Below are 16,444 nucleotides of genomic sequence, written 5' to 3' on the forward strand. Positions count from 1 at the left end.
TCGCAGTGCGGAAGAAGTAATACAGTTGTTGCTCGACGCTTCACGATGGTGTCCCTGGCATTAACAGGGCTGGGTGCGAGGGCGGTGTGGTCGGAATACGCCGAGTGAGCGGCGGGTGGCACGGAGTACGCACGTGTTTTGAACTTCGTTCGTGCCGTACGTAGTCAACCGTGTTCATTGGAGGTGCGGGGGATCAGAGGTGCGGGGATGCGCTGCGCTATGAAGTCGGCAGCTTGAGTTTGGGTTGCTCCCAGGCACGGCGAACGTCTGCGTCGAGTCGCTCCTGGGCAGCTCCTCTTCGACAATTCGCACAGCCCAGCGTGGTGAAGTATGGCCAGATTAGTCCCATGACCGACGCATGACCGAGAAGGGAGGCCTGCATCCAATAGTTGATTGTCTAGGGCGGTCAATTTTTTTCTGTATAAATCACGGTGGCTGAGCGCAGGCTCAAAGCCCCAAAGTGCTAAGTGGTCAGTGAGTGAGTGGGTGAGTAAATTAGTGAGTGGGCGGGTGGGAGAGTGAGTGGGTGGGTGATTGCATGTGTTGGTGTGATCTGCATTTTGGTGGGTGAGTGAGTGAGCGAATGTCGTCTGGGTGAGTGGGTGGGTGAGTTAATGAGTGAGTGGGTCAACGTGTGCGTGAGTGAGTGGGTGAATGAGCGAGTGAGCGGGTGAATAGTGGTGGTGGTGGCGGCGGTGATGGTTGAACACCATGTGATGGATTGCATGAAAGCGTCCGTCTGGTAGACCGAATCCTCAATGCGGGTGGTGGAGCGATTTTTAAAAGTTAATAATATTCTCTAGGACACTGACAGCATCGCTGAGGATTAAAACAAAACTTTATTGAGCACGCGAACAAAAAACGGTGAAAGGGCTACAGATTGAAAGCTGTTTCAACTCTCAAAGCGGACTGTAAACTCGGCTCACATTAATATTCATGAGTGTGTGCGGCGGTGTGTTTCATTGCTGATGTAAAAATAAAGAAGTGGGGAGCTCTCTAAATGAGACGCCAGTGATATATCTGATCACGCCGGCGCTTTGACAGTATTAAAGAAATAAATAAAAGTGATTAAAAAAAAGTTATAAAAATGAGGGACAGTCAAAAAAGTTTTTTTTTTCCCCGTTGCGAACAACATTAACAATAGATGAATGCCACATCGCCTTCGCGTTCGTCTCATGTGACGACGGGGAACTGTGGTGACCCGAATTGCGACGTCCGTCAAAGTGACTGCGCATTGTCGATCGTAGTTCCGAATCTCTCTCTTTTTTTTCAAAATCCGATAATCGTCGAATAACATTTTTTTCGTAAAAATGTGCTCGTTTTCAGTCATTCACATTCAGGCGTTTCGCTTGCACGAGCCCTTCGGTAGTGGAAGCGGCGTGCGGTGAACCGCGTGCACGAGTCGTCGATTTGGTTGCATCCCGAATGGGTCCTCGGAAGTGCGTCAAAAGTAGTGCGAAGATACACAGCGAAAGGAAGACGAAACTCGTCGCGTGAATGCGAGAACGCCGGGCGAAGTTTTTGGGGACGTGGTGTTGTCGCCCCACGTGGAGTGCATCATGAACCCCATAATAAAATATTTACGCGATCTCACCCGACAAAAATAACCTGTATTATGGATGATGTTGGTCGCGAAAGCCTACGCCTTAAACTGGTCAAGAACCGGGTCTGAAAAAGGAAAATGTCTCGGTTTTAAAAATGGGGCTAGAAGATGTATAACTTTGTTTTGTGTATTTTTAAACTGTATCTTTTTGACTATTTTGTGTATCCCAAATTGTATTGATTACTTGTCTTTGTGTTGAACTTATTTCGCACCGTACGTAGCCAAGCGTGCTTATCGGAGGCGCGATGAGAGCACTTCACTCCATGTGACAACAATATAATCACGAAGCGAGCTAAATGAAATTATAAAGTTTGATTGTTGATTCACTTATTAAGCAGAGTCAAGTGGGCAATGGCAAGGCGCGTCTACTAAAAAATTAACCCGTAAAAACAAAGTTTTTCACTATAAATCCTTTATATGCGTGGCGGCTAGAGTCCTCTCGTCCTCTGGATTGAGATGGTTGCCACCTATGGGTCAGATGAATGGCTGCCACCATTAAGCAATTGGTAATTAAATAGAATTTATTTTTTCCTAAAAAGTGTAACATTTTGGAAAAAATATTTCACGAAAATACATTGTCACGCACAACGAGTCTGTGTGCAAAATAGCTCGATTGTATCACGGGAAGTGGGTTAAAAAACGACCGAAAGATTTGCACGGTCGTAAGCGAGCAAGTGAACTTAATATAAAGGATCTAAAAAGCGGGGTGATGCCCGGCCGTTGAGAATAACGATGGAGCAGCCGCCAAAGGAGGGAGCCCCGGAGAAAGTGGGCCACCGAGGTGGGATCGACGTGGTTCGATATCGCGCCAGTGCCACATGGATCGATCGTGCCCCGCGACACCGCGAGATGGCGAGACGGCTTGCGGGAAGGATTTCATTCAACAGTGGATAAATAACGGTTGTTGCCCTTCAGAGGCACTGGGCCTCCGCCACTAAAATGTGGAATTTCCACTAATGGCGCAGGGCAACTGCGAGAAATTATGAATTACACTCCACCACATTTTAGCAGAGAGAGAGAGATAGACGAGGCGAGAGAGATGTTTCTCTTTTCAATTTCAATGTCACCATTGCGGGGATCGAACCGCGCCACCTGTGTGTGGGTGGAGACTCCTCTTGGAGCTTCAAAGCCAAACTTGGGGCGCAACGCGGAACCACCAAGGGGAGTCAATTTACCGATAATTACCCGACCTTGAGCTGAGAAGGATGCTGTTTGGAGCGGGTTTTGTAAACTTAATTAACCCAAACAAAAGCCTTCCACATTGGCATTAGGCTGTTAATTATGTGCTGATAAATGCAATTACACATGGGCTGACAGGCGGGCGTGCGGTGCAGGGGGCGCGTGCTGCAAAATAGAGGGGACCCGGACCCCCCCCCCCTCACTCCTGTTTCTTTCGGAAGGACGCCGCTCACAGGAAACGAAGAAAAGCCATCGCCCGTAACGTGCCAGGAGAGAGCGAGAGGATAGAGAGGCGAGAGAGAGAGGGGTGGGAGAGGGGAGAGAGTGGGGAGAGAGATGTGAGAAGGGCTACGTGCAGAACGAGAGAGGGCGAGAGAGTGAGCGAGAGAGTGAGCGAAAGGGGGGGGGGGTTACATAAAGCAAAGTTATAAAAAAAAATGTAATTTTTTTTACGAAATGATGAACGAAGCAAAGTGCCGACTACACCGAGCATCTTCTTGTTTCCACTGATCGTAAAAAAAAGAGAGAGAGAGGGGGGAGATAGAGGGGAGAGAGAGGGGAGAGAGAGGGGAGAGAGAGGGGGGTGAGAGGGGAGAGGAGAGGGGAGAGAGAGGGGGGTGAGAGGGGAGAGGAGAGGGGAGAGAGAGGGGGGTGAGAGGGGAGAGGAGAGGGGAGAGATAGTCTCCGAACTCTCTCCCTCTGTGTCTCTCGCCAATCAGATGCCACCACCTCATTTGGACTTCACTCCCCGCTGTTGTGGGCCTCGGAGCTGCCCGGGAGAAACAGCAAAGGCACTCCTGGGCAGATAAATAAAAGATAATAATAGAATAGAAGTGGAAATAAACAAACAAAATAAAGTAATTCAGCAGCACACTGAATGGAATTGAAATTTCAAGACGATATTGCGAGATAGAGACGTAAAATGGCGATTATAATGTTTTGTTATTAGCCATACCACATGTTGTTGTTTTGCTGATGCTTTGCAGTTGATATTGTTGATGATGATGAAAATGATGATATTATTGTTGTTGTAGTCGATAACGATGTTAATGATGATATTGTTGATGTTATATTATTGGTTCTTTCGGTAAAGTCACGTAGAAGGGAAACAAAATAATAATAAAAATATGAAACAATATTTTTATTTTTTTATTTTATTGTTTCCCTTCTACGTAACTTTACCGAAATAACCAAGAATATGAATCCCTGCAGTGACGAAAGCTTTCAATCAAAATTGTTGTTGGAGTTGCCGTTGTTGTTTGCAGGGTCCTCCGTGGAGTGGACCCACTGCGGTTGCTGCAGGCCACCGCATCGCTAACATTTGCACGGAAGGAATTCCTGGGTACGTTTACATATATACACATAAGAAAACAAATTAACATTTCTCGAAGTTTTATTTAAAATCCACTGCGCACGTCGCACAACGAACTCCACCAAAAGTCCACAGCGGAACAACGGCAATCACTTCTCCGCCGTCTCGATCAGATCAATTAGGGACCGACTTCAACGGAGGGCGGCTGTACACAAACATCGCCATCGATCGCGCGCTCGGTTCCGCGAGGGACGAACGCGCTGCGAGCCACCTTTGTGGACACCGCGACACCTTCCCTTCGTCGATTGATTTTTGCTTTTTTACTTTGTGTGTGTGGCGCGCGTGTGCCACCCACGCCGAGGCAATGTCAAATAAGAGAGATAGAGAGAGAGTCGCCGTTGCGATGAGGACGACAGGATGGATAAGTTACCCTCAAAGTCATCTTCCTCCCACTTTGCTCTCCCCCCTAACGCGACCCCCCCCCCCAAACTCCGGTCCAATAATGGGGCCACATCGCAGCGGGTTGCGGAGCGTCGAGATGATTGAAAGAGCGTGTCCCGAAAACCTGCCGTTCCAGCGTGGCATCGCGACGCGATTGAAGTCGGAACATGAGACGACATCGAGGCCTCCAGTTGTCAGCCGCGTGCCTCTCCCCGTCTTCTCGGGCTGACACCGTAGGTCCCCCACCCACCCTCTTTGATGTCACAATCGCAAACAGTTTTATTGCGCTTTCAAATCGCGCCGTGAACGTGTCGCCCCCGCTATCTTTATTAAACTTGTGGTTGTTGTGGTTCTTGTTGTTGTTGTTGTTGTTGTTGTTTGACTTTTAGGTTCAAAGTACGCTGCCGATGCAGGTGCGGTGTGGCGTGCTCGTGCACGTGCTGGTGTTGCGCGCAACAACAACAACAACAACATCAAAACCGCGCGGTTGCGAGACGCACGCGAAATTTGAAGCGACTCGTTTTTTTTTGTTTCAGATGAGTTCACGTGGCAAAAAAATGGAAGAAAAAAAACTATTTGCGGCTACCGCGAAGCGAAACGAACGTCGCCAAAGCAACCGCCGCCGATCTTTCCGCTGCTCCGTTAGGCGCATTCACACGACACGGTGGCGCCTAGATGGAGGGGTGAGTCGGGGATGTAACAGGCGCACGAGGAGTGAACTCACCGGTATCACTAGCGGCAGCTGCTTGGTTCGGGACTAATGTGTTTGCGTTTGTCCGTGAGCGTAGTGAGCAAACGAAAGGTATCTGCCGGACGAAGTTTCCCTTGCAGTGTGCGAGGCGCGTGGCGCAAATGCTGAAGAATGCCGGCGTACCCTAAGGCTAGTGGGGGGTTCATCTTCTTGGTTCTTTCGGTAAAGTCACGTAGAAGGGAAATAATTAAAAATAAAACATAATTTGTATTATTTTAAATTGCAAACAAATAAAAAAAAAACCCCAATAAATTTCGATTTAAAGCTTTAAAAAATAATGTTTTATTTGTAATATTTCCCTTCTACGTGACTTTACCAAAAAAACCAAGAAGATGAATCCCTGCAGCCACGAAAGCTTTACATCGAAATTAAGTTGGGGGGTTTTTTGTTCGTTTGCAATTTACATGTTAAGTTTGTGGCGGGTTATGTGTTTGCTTATCGGAGGATGTCTTGCTCATGCGTGAGTGTGGACGTATGTAGGCACGTTTTGTCCAGGCGCGCCTATGCTCTGGACGACACTCGTTATTGATGTCCAATAAAAGAAAGGGCAATTCGCAACATGACAAAGATGCGCATCGCCGTTTCGTGTTAATGATAAGCGCCAATTTGACACGTGCTCGGAATGAATTTATTTTTATTTTTAACTAAAACACATAAAAAGAAGATTATTATCGTCGTGGGTGGCTTTTGAAGCATTGATTGTTTAATCAATGTGTCGGCTATCAGCGTGATTAGGTTATTTATTTAGACGTAGAATTACATTTAAAGAAAACGTAATTTCCGTTAATGTATCTTTGTATTTCTTCATTACGCGATCCTTGTATTTAGTTTCTTCATAACTTTATTACAGCACACATGATTAGATATAAAAAAGTGTACATACACCGATCGTAATCATTGTTTTCATATGAATTATAATATATGGCGGTGGGTGGGGGGGGTAGCGAGTTCACAACTTGTTGTTCGAGGTTTACGGTTCGAACCCCAGTGGCCGCCTCGATTCATCCCGCAGTCCGATATGAGCCGTCTGCTTCACTCGCAGTGAACGTTAAAGATCCAGTGACGTCATTCCGCACAGAGTAGACCGTTCTGTGCCGGCGTCAGGGCTCCCACATTTGCCAAATTCTAAAGAACAACACCCCCAACCGCCCCATTGGGATTCAATGGAGCAGCGATCATCGCCCCCTACTGGCAGATAAATGTGTCGGGTCACACTTGCAAAATGAAACTCACAAAATCAACTTCATTGATCCGAAACGCCGTGATTTTTACCTTATTTTTAATTTACTTTTATTAATTTTAATTTTTTACCTACGTGACTTTACCGAAAACAACCTAAGAATATGAATCATTGCAGTCACGAAAGCTTCAAATCTAGAATTAATTGACCAGCTACAGTTAATTCATTTCTGCGTTCACGCAATCACACGCCAAAAGGTCAACGTTCTCAGATGTTGCCTTCACGACTATTGTGCCCGCTGCTGTTAGCGAGCACCTATTACAGGCTGGCCACTCCACTCGAGAGAATGGAGTGGCCAGAACCACACCTGGCCACTGTGCCAGACACTCGTTTAAGGCTGAGCCAAGCTAGCGGACGCACAGAACCCGTTAATATACAGTATCATTCGCCACCGTTGTGAGTGAGCCATGGCCTGGAATCAAATTGATGCGGCAGGCTTCCCAGTGCAGTGTGATCACACACGCATTCATTAGCTACTCAAACTGACAATGACTTCAGCACGGCGATTGCGCCCGGCTAGGTTCATTTTAAGACCGCGTGAAATGTGAAAGGCTCACTGGCGCGAGGTCACGGAACAGACCACCCACGCAGGTGCCATTAGCTGAGATGACTGCCATTTATCCACGCGTGCACTCAGCTCGCGATGTTGTGGAGCGTCCCTTCTCCTCCGGTGTTGCCCAGAGGTACGCACCGCGGTCAAGCTGACGCACGTCGTGAGAAAGCCCTCGAGTGTCTCTCCTCTGAGCGCTGTCTCAGCAACCCCCTTGGGCCAGGCGAGCCAGACCAGCACCAACCCCCCCCTCCCCTGCGTCCCGCCGCCTCGTTATGGTGGTGGGGGTGGGGACAGGTAAAGGGGGTCGTGCCAGCTAAACATGATACGATACCGACCGCCGTCAGTGGCGTCGACGCCAGGGATACGACGCTCAAAGACGGCGCAGACGCTGACACAGGCGGCCGGTGGGAGGACGGCCGTTGGTGACGCCGGGTGAAGCGGTTCAAGAGGGTGACATTTGCAAAGCGACTCAATGAAAATGGGCCTGATCCGCCAAGGTGACCCTTCCCAGCCGTTAATTTGGCATGTTGACAAGGTGACGTCCCCCACCCCCTCAGCCCCCCCCCCCTCTATCCCACCGCCCCCACCCCCACCACTCCACCCCCCCACCACTCCACGTACCCCTCCACCCCACCACTCAACCAAGCTCTCCCCACCTCTCGCCTTCCCCCCGAGAGGGGCACAGCAGGGGGCTGGGAGGGTGACGAGCGAGGTGATGCAGGGTCTGTATGGGGGGGGGGGGTGGCAGAGTAATGAGCCCAGGTGACACGTTGTCATTCGTTGTAAGCAGGGGTGTCTGTGCCTTGATTTATTAATGCATGCAATTTTTTATATTTTTATTCGGTTTTTTTTTACACGTCTCATCATAATCTCGACAAAGAGGAATTTGCGCTGCCAGCCTCCTCCTCCTCCTGATTCCGCCGGGCTGCACATCACGAGGGCGAGTTTCCCATGCCTGTGTGTGGTTCTCAACCAAGGACAAAGATCCACCCCCCCCCCCCGCCTCTCTATAGCCTTCACAGAGTGTTGAGGCAAGTACCGTGAGCGAGTAGCCCCTAAGAAGGCCGGCACGGCATACGAGAGGGGGGTGGCTGGCCAGCACCACGCCCCTCCGCCTTTGTCGTTGCGGTGTTTAAACATGGCCACGAGGGAGACAAAGGTGGCTCTACTCCTCTCAACAACAAACAACAACCGCCATTCGCCACTAAGTGGCGGTGACGTCACCACGACGCTTGTGCCAGGCCATGTGCACCTTGAGGCCACGTGAAGTGTCGAACGCCCGCTGGCAGGAGGTCACGGGACAGACCCAGGTGCCACGGGTCGACTGACCGAGATGACCGAGATGACTGGCTGACGCACCACCTGCTACTCCTCTACTCCTCTCACACACACACACACACGTGTGCATATATAGACAAGGCCATGGTGTTGCCACAGTGGTGTAACGGTGACCACGCTGGAATCACAATCCTTTGTTTACCCCAGCAGTGTAAATGGACACAACCAGAGTCTATCGGCAGGTCACGTGTAGGTGGGGTAAAGTGTGGGTACGTCCACCTCTTCCAACAAATTACGGACAACGTGGAAAAGTAGGCCAAATACCAAGTCGAATTCGCTCTCATGGAGGCTCTTTCGCCGGCAGTGGCGTGATCAAGCAATTGCAGCGCTGCGCTTTCACCTTCTGCACGTGCATGCACAAGCGCATGATAAATCCACGTGATTATTTTAATTTAAATATATACCATTAGCTGCTCTTCGCGGAATTTCAAAGTTCCTCGAGGCAACGTTGCAGGCGATTAACGGAGTGGGTTGGGCATGTCGAGAGGCGATCTGAAGTGGACCGGTGGAAGGGTAATTCATGTGTTGTTGTTGTTGTTGTGTGTCACGGAATAGAGAAGATGCCTTCGCGCATCCGCATTCGGCCGAATCGGGTCGACGGTTTGTGGCTCGTCGTGAATTTCGGGATCGTCCCGGACAGACGTGGGTCCCTGTGCTGGCTCGCAACAGCGGCCGAGGTGTCTGTGTTCGACTCCGGGTCTCCGAGGCGCGTGGTTAAAGACGTTTTCCCCCTCGAGTGTTTAGTGAGTTGATGGCTTCAGCACGGGCACAAATGGACCGCACACATAACAACAACAACAACAACAAAAAGCATTTAATTTTGGGTGCTATCTAATTTAGCTAAATACAGCTCTGGGAATATTTATATATATGCTTGCTTAACCGCGTCAGGAGCACTCTCTGCAGGGTACGTTAACGATGTTTCATGGCTGTGGATAGAGGACACCACAGTGGTGACTTGTAAGTGCTTATGTGTGGCAATATTATAACACCGGGTGGTGCACTGCTCGCTGTGAGAATCCCGAATGAAAATGTATTTGTCTCTTGACACGATGTCGATATAACATAGAAATAAAATCGTAAGAATGCATTATTCATTCTTTTTCTAAATCCTGACACATTGGCTTTGGTGCTGCAATCCTCGCTTATGGCTTTCGCACTTCTCGTTGTAGTCGTCAACGTTTCACAAGTCGGGTTTTATTTACAGTGGGAATATAACAAAGCAAAACAATGTAACAGACATTATTTAATTATGTTCACGACACCATCTAAGACCCACTGAGCTGTATAGATATTTAATTCGGAAGCGACCTGGTCACAAATGACAGCTTAACGAAGTGGCTTATCACATGGAAATGTATAGCAGCCAAATACCTAAACACGTGAGGTTGATTTTAAATGTTGAGGAAATAACCTGAAGACCCGGATAAAAATGCACGCGACCACGAAGAGAGAGATATGCAAACTCCAAATATGCAGGCGTCAGGGTCGGGATGAAACTCAGGACCTCCTGTATACCTGGCGAGGAAGTTAACACGTCCGAGATTGGTAGGGGGGGGGGGTAAGCGTGCACAACCAAGGTTCATCCCTTTCCTCTTTACGCCGCATCTTCTCCCTACACGGAAACTCACACCGCGGGGCGTCTTTGGCACCCGCAATCTTCTACTCCTGTCTGACTGACTCGCTGGGTAATGCTGCTGATAGCGTGCTACGCACTCACTCACTCACTCACCCACGCACTCACACACTCACCCACGCACTCACTCACTCACACAGCCACCCACGCGCGCACTCACTCATTCACGCACGCACTCACTCACCCACGCACTCACACACTCATTCACACACTCACACACTCACTCACCCACGCACTCACTCACCCACACACTCACTCAATCACGCACGCAACCCAGTCACTCACCAACGCACTCACTCACTCATCCACACACTCACACACACACACGCACGCACCCACTCACTCACCCACACACTCACTCACCCACGCACGCACTCACTCATCCACGCACTCACTCACATACTCACTCACCCACGCACTCACCCACTCACGCACTCACTCGCTCACTCACGCAGCACCCACTCACTCACACACTCATTCACCCACCCACGCACGCACGCACTCACTCACACACTCACTCAATCGCTCACTCACGCACGCACGCCCAAAAACAAAGATCCCCCATATCCTTCAACGGGCTTTTGGGGCAAGTTCTGTCATGAGGTATCTATGAAGAGCGACACGGCACACGAGGGAGTGGGTTTTCCAGCACCACGCCCGTCCGCCTTTGTCTCCCCAAAGGAGATGTTTACATATATCGCACCGGGAACTAATTTGAGGCCTGAGTCGACCTAGAGGAGGCCCAGGACCAGTTCAGATAATCGTCGCGGCCGTAAGCGGGAGTCAACCCCGCGTCGACAGGCTCGGAGCGCGGCGCGCTATCCCCTTGCTCAATACCAGGGGTAGGGAACGTCCGGCCCGCGGGCCGTGTAAGGCCCGCGGGCCGTGTAAGGCCCGCGAAATCATTTGGTGTGGCCCTGCCAAGGCAACCGCAGGCGGGACTCGAAATTCAATAAATCTAGGAGCAAACCTGGAAAAGCAGTTGCGAGTAGCAACATCATCATCAATACCAACTAACATCACACGCCTCACCAAAGATAATCATTTCCAGCCATCACATTAGGGGGTGAGTTAACTAAATGTTTGCCCAAATATAACGGGCACATTTCTAAGTTGATAATTTTGTATGGCCCGCGAATGATGTTATAAATATCCAAATGGCCCTCGGCAGATTAAAAGCTTCCCCACCCCTGCTCCTTTACAGCTACCCCTCCGCGGACGCGCGTCAGACCGAAGTCAAACACACACGCGCACGCCAGCGCGCAGGCCCCGCCAAGGTCGCACACCTGCCCAGGGGTCGTCCCTTCGTCCCCAGACCGCCGCCTTCGCGCAAACACGGGGACACAAATGGGCACACTCATCGTCGCAAATTGCTTCGCTGTCAAACGCAGCCAGCGATGCCCATCTCGAGTGAGACTTCCCCTAACGGCTTCATTAGTTTGCTGGCAATCACTCTCCGTTGATTAGCCCGAGTTGTTGTTTGCTGCTCAAGGTGATGTGTCTATTTATTTATTTCTTAATAATCTATTTAGTATGCCCCCCCCCCCTCCTGCCCCGTAATCTCAGTGTGCGCGTGCGTGTAGCTTGCGGAATGGGGAGCGGTGGTGTAGTGGTTAGCGTGCTGCGCTATGAAACCGGCCGCCCGAGTTCCATGTTTGCTCACGGCCAATACCAGTGACGATTATTTATAGCGGTCATGGCCCTCCCCTAGGTAGACTCAGCATCAAATAAGTACCTGGTCTGGTGGTGTAAACATCGTCAATGGGGAGACAAAGGCGGCCGGGCGTGGTGCTGGCCACCCCCCCCCCTTCCCCCTATGTGCCATGTCGGCCTTCATAGGTGCTCGCCAATTGCACTTGCCTCAACAGTCAGTTAAGACTATCCCGGGGGTCTTTGTCTTTTTTACTTTCAGTGGCGCAGCGGTTAATGCACTGCGCCTACGAACCAGGCGTCCCGAGTTCGATTCCCGCTCACTACCAAATCACTGCGCTGAAGATGTTTGAACCGCGTGCTGGGCCTTCTCTGGTCGGGCGACTCGGCCCTAAATGATTATCTAAGTGTGGTGGCTAAACAGTAGCGCTGGGGAGACAAAGACGGCCGGGCGCGGTGCTGCCCCCCCCCTCGTTTGCCTTGCCGTTCTTCAAAGGTGCTCGCTAACAGCATCTTGATCCCCCCACTCCCCCCGCCCTTCCTGATGACGACCGCTTGTGTTGCGATCGAAACGTCGTGGGTTTTTTTTCTATCTACGTGATTTTGCCGAAAGAACCAAATAATTTGACCTCAGCAGTCTGTTAGAGGCTACATTGAGCATGTCTTGCGCAGACATTTGATTTTGCATGCTTTTCGCAACCGATGTTGTAATTCGCAATCGATTACAGCCGGGCGTCGGTGTCGAACGCCTGCAAATCCTGCACCGTGGACGCGACAGCCACAATCTCTCGGCCTCCCTCCTCGCCCCTCGATTCTCTTCCGCACGGTAGACAAAGGGCCGAGTGATAATAGTCAAAGGGGCAAGCCTGCAAGTGCGTGCTCACACCCTTGTTAACTATGGTATCCTGGCCTGCTCTCCCACACTGGCCACACTTCTAGGAAGAGGTGGGAGTGCCCACACTTCACCCCACCACACGCGACCTGTCCATCTGCTGCCGTGTACCTCTTTAGATTTTTGGGTGGACAGAGGCCCCGGGGGGGGGGGGCATTGGGGGCATTGGGGATCCAGGGTGGATTTAGGACACTTGAACCATTCTTTAAACTCCTTTGCCAGGAGATGGAGTCGAACCTGTGACCTCTGCATTGCAAGTCCAGTTTGCTGACCGCTACACCAGAACAGCAGCATCCCTGCATAATAGTATTTCACACACTTGCACCCCCCCACCCTCCTCTTCCCACTACCCTCTGCATAGCTTGACCCCCCCCCAACCCCCGTACCCCATGACCCCTCCCCTCCCCACATTCACTTCTTTCACCTGCTCCCGCTGCCGGCTGCATCCTCCGTCTGTCTATGAGCTCAGGCACTTGCACTGCCAAGTGTGAGGCCCTTGTATGGATCACTGACCCTTGGCTCTCACGCTTTGCCTTTGAGCTCTCCTCGGCATTTTGCGCAGGGGCATTGCGAGGCAGCGTGAGTGCGGCAATCGTGCAATGCCTGGCAAAACAAACACCTAAGAATCGTCAGGGTCTGCATTTATCCTGCAGGAATCCGAAGAGCTGTGAAGCTCTTTTACAACACATGTTCAGCCGGAGCGGGTCAAAAAGATCACGTGAACTTAAATTTCGATTTAAAGCTTCTTTCGTGACTGCAGTGATTCATCTTCTTGGTTCTTTCGGTAAAGTCACGTAGAAGGTAAATAATGAAATGATAAAAATTAAACATAATAAAATTATTCTCACGACGTTTCGGCCACAACGCAAGCAGCCGTCCTCAGGTGAATACCAGACGCTGTCTCCCCAACAGACCTGGTCTTCACCTGAGGACGGCTGCTTGCGGTGTGGCCGAAACGTCGTAAGAATTATTTTTTTATTTTTTATTTTTATTATTTTTTTATTTCCCTTCCACGTGACTTTACCGAAAGAACCAAGAAGATGAATCACGTGAACTGTTGGGGCGTGTGCTGTTAATGGAGCGCCGATGAACGCCAGCACGGCGCACGAGGGAGTGGTGTGGCCACAAGTTCGCCCGGCCACCTTTGTCTCCCCAGTGTGTATGTGTGCACACTGCGCCAGGTACTCGTGTGAGGCTGAGTCAGCCTTGGAGAAGGCCCAGGAACGGTTCAGATGATCGTCGCCTGATGGTGACCGTGAGCGGGAATCGAACTCATGCCGCCGGGGTTTCGTAGCGCGGCGCGCTAACCCACAGCGCCACCGCTACACAAAGATAAAGACAAAGATCCCCCGTATAGCCTTGACCGACTGTGGGGGCAAGTGCTGTTAGCGAACACCTCTCAAGGCCGGAACGGTACACGAGCGGGTGGGTGACCCGCACCACGCCCGACCGCCTTTGTCTCCCCAGTGGCGATGTTTACTCACCGCACCAGGTACTCATTTCAGGCTGAGTCGACCTAGGGGAGGCCCAAGACTGGTTCAGATAATCGTCACTGGTGTTGGCCGTGAGCGGGAATCGATCCCGGATAGCCAGGTTCATAGCGCAGCGTGCTAACCGCTACACCACCGCTTCCACAGCGCCACCGCTCCACACACACATGCACGCACGTGCACGCGCGTGCATGCAGACACACACGCGCGCGTGTGTGTCCGTGGCTCTGGCTCTCTTACAGACGGTTTGTTACCTCCCCAAATGAGCGCAGCGCGTCTCGGCGGTGTGTGCGACGATGGAGTGAGGCCACCGCTCCGAGTCGCCTCTCGTTCTCTCGAGAAGGGCTGCATTTAGATTGAAAGTTAACGAGAAAGGTTGACCCCCCCCCCGCCTCTCTCACTGCTAGCACTACCCCCAGCCCACACCCCCGGAATAGTTTCTCTCCACTCTCCACTAGCCTCACCCTTGACTCGGCTTTGTCTGAAACTCTGCCTGAGCTACCCAGCTGTCTGCTCGAGAGATCCGTCACGGCCCATCCGGCCACACTGCGCAGGCTGCTGCTGTTGTTGTTGTTGTTTGCTTGACGTTCCACCCCCCCCCCCCCCACAATCGCCCCACCGTCACCTCCCGCCCGCAGGTAGACTGTGGCGGGGTCCAGTGTGGGTATTCACACGCTTGGCTAGATGGAAGAGTAGGCCCGCATACCTTCTAGAGAGACCTGACTGAGCCCCTCTCTAGTAGAGGTCCTTCCTCTACTTGTACCTTTATAGGTAGCTATCCGATATATCTTCTTGGTTCTTTCGGTAAAGTCACGTAGAAGGAAAATAATAAAATAATAAAAATAAAACATGATAAAATTATTCTCACGACGTTTCGGCCACCTGAAGACGGCTGCTTGCGTTGTGGCCGAAACGTCGTGAGAATTATTTTATTGTTTTATTTTTCTTATTTTATTATTTTCCTTCTACGTGACTTTACCGAAAGAACCAAGAAGATGAATCCCTGCAGTCACGAAAGCTTTAAATCGAAATATCCGATATAAGTTTTTGTGAAGTAAAGAGCTTTCGCTGCTGTTCTCTCCGTTGCGTTTTCGGGATGCAACGCGTGTCCCTTCAGCGCAATGCCCGACGTTCCGCTCCATGTCGAGCTCCCAGCAAACGGAGCGAAACGTCGGACATCGGCACACGGCACGACCAGCAGGCAGCTGGAGAGACAACCCCTGTCCCAGTGTCCCTGTGTCCAAGTGTGTGTGTGTCTCTGTGACCAAGTGTGTGTGTCTCTGTGACCAAGTGTGTGTGTGTCTCTGTGACCAAGTGTGTGTGTCTCTGTGACCAAGTGTGTGTGTGTCTCTGTGTCGAAGTGTGTGTGTGTCTCTGTGACCAAGTGTGTGTGTGTTTCTGTGTCCAAGTGTGTGTGTATCTCTGTGTCCAAGTGTGTGTGTGTCTCTGTGACCAAGTGTGTGTGTATCTCTGTGTCCAAGTGTGTGTGTGTTTCTGTGTCCAAGTGTGTGTGTGTCTCTGTGACCAAGTGTGTGTGTCTCTGTGACCAAGTGTGTGTGTGTCTCTGTGTCCAAGTGTGTGTGTGTCCCTGTGTCCAAGTGTGTGTGTGTCTCTGTGACCAAGTGTGTGTGTGTCCAAGTGTGTGTGTGTGTCTGTCTCCAAGTGTGTGTGTGTCTGGGTCCAAGTGTGTGTGTGTGTGTCTGTCGCCGGTTGGAAACATTTAGGCTGGCCTGCCTACGATCCATCCTGGGTTTAACCAGGCTGGATTGTGTGAGGAGCTCACAAGTCCTTGAAAGATCTGGGCAAAGTCCCATCAGTGAGCTCCTCCGGCAGGCAAGGCTGCGTTGGCTGGGTCATGTGGCCTGCATGCCCAGCCACCGCATGCCTAAACAGCTTTTGTTCGGCCGGATCGAGGGGGCTAAACGGGCGCGGCACGGACTAGAGAAGAGATGGAGTGATGTGGTACAGGAGGACGTGGAGCTGAGTGGACTTGCCGATGACTGGTACCAGCGGTGTCAAGATCGGCCTCAGTGGAGGAGGCTCGTGAAGGACGCTACTGGGCAGTTGGAGGCAGTCGCCCTCCAACAACAACGGAGGGCGGAGGAGCGACGCTCACAACAACGAGCGGAGCGCCGGGTGGCTAAAGCACAGCAAGTTGGTACAGTAGGGGGCACAGGAGGTGCATCAGCCAGTCATCTCGGTCATCTCGGTCAGTCGACCCGTGGCACCTGGATCTGTCCCGTGACCTCCTGCCAGCGGGCGTTCGACACTTTACGTGGCCTCAAGGTGCACTTGGCCTGGCACAAGCGTCGTGGTGACGTCACCGCCACTTAGTGGCGAATGGCGGTTGTTGTGTGTG

The 16,444-nt window shown here is 51.2% G+C and overlaps 1 long non-coding RNA gene across 1 annotated transcript; it reads left to right on the forward strand.

The window, feature by feature from the left end:
• The first annotated feature begins 3,567 nt into the window (after positions 1-3,567).
• LOC144937480 (uncharacterized) lies at positions 3,568-4,756 on the forward strand. Its single transcript, XR_013637748.1, has 3 exons — positions 3,568-3,699; positions 4,048-4,124; positions 4,672-4,756. It is a non-coding gene; the product is annotated as an uncharacterized LOC144937480 (long non-coding RNA).
• Positions 4,757-16,444: the final 11,688 nt, after the last annotated feature.

Source organism: Lampetra fluviatilis, chromosome 19 (genome assembly GCF_964198595.1).
Source record: "Lampetra fluviatilis chromosome 19, kcLamFluv1.1, whole genome shotgun sequence".
Lineage (NCBI taxonomy): Eukaryota > Metazoa > Chordata > Hyperoartia > Petromyzontiformes > Petromyzontidae > Lampetra > Lampetra fluviatilis.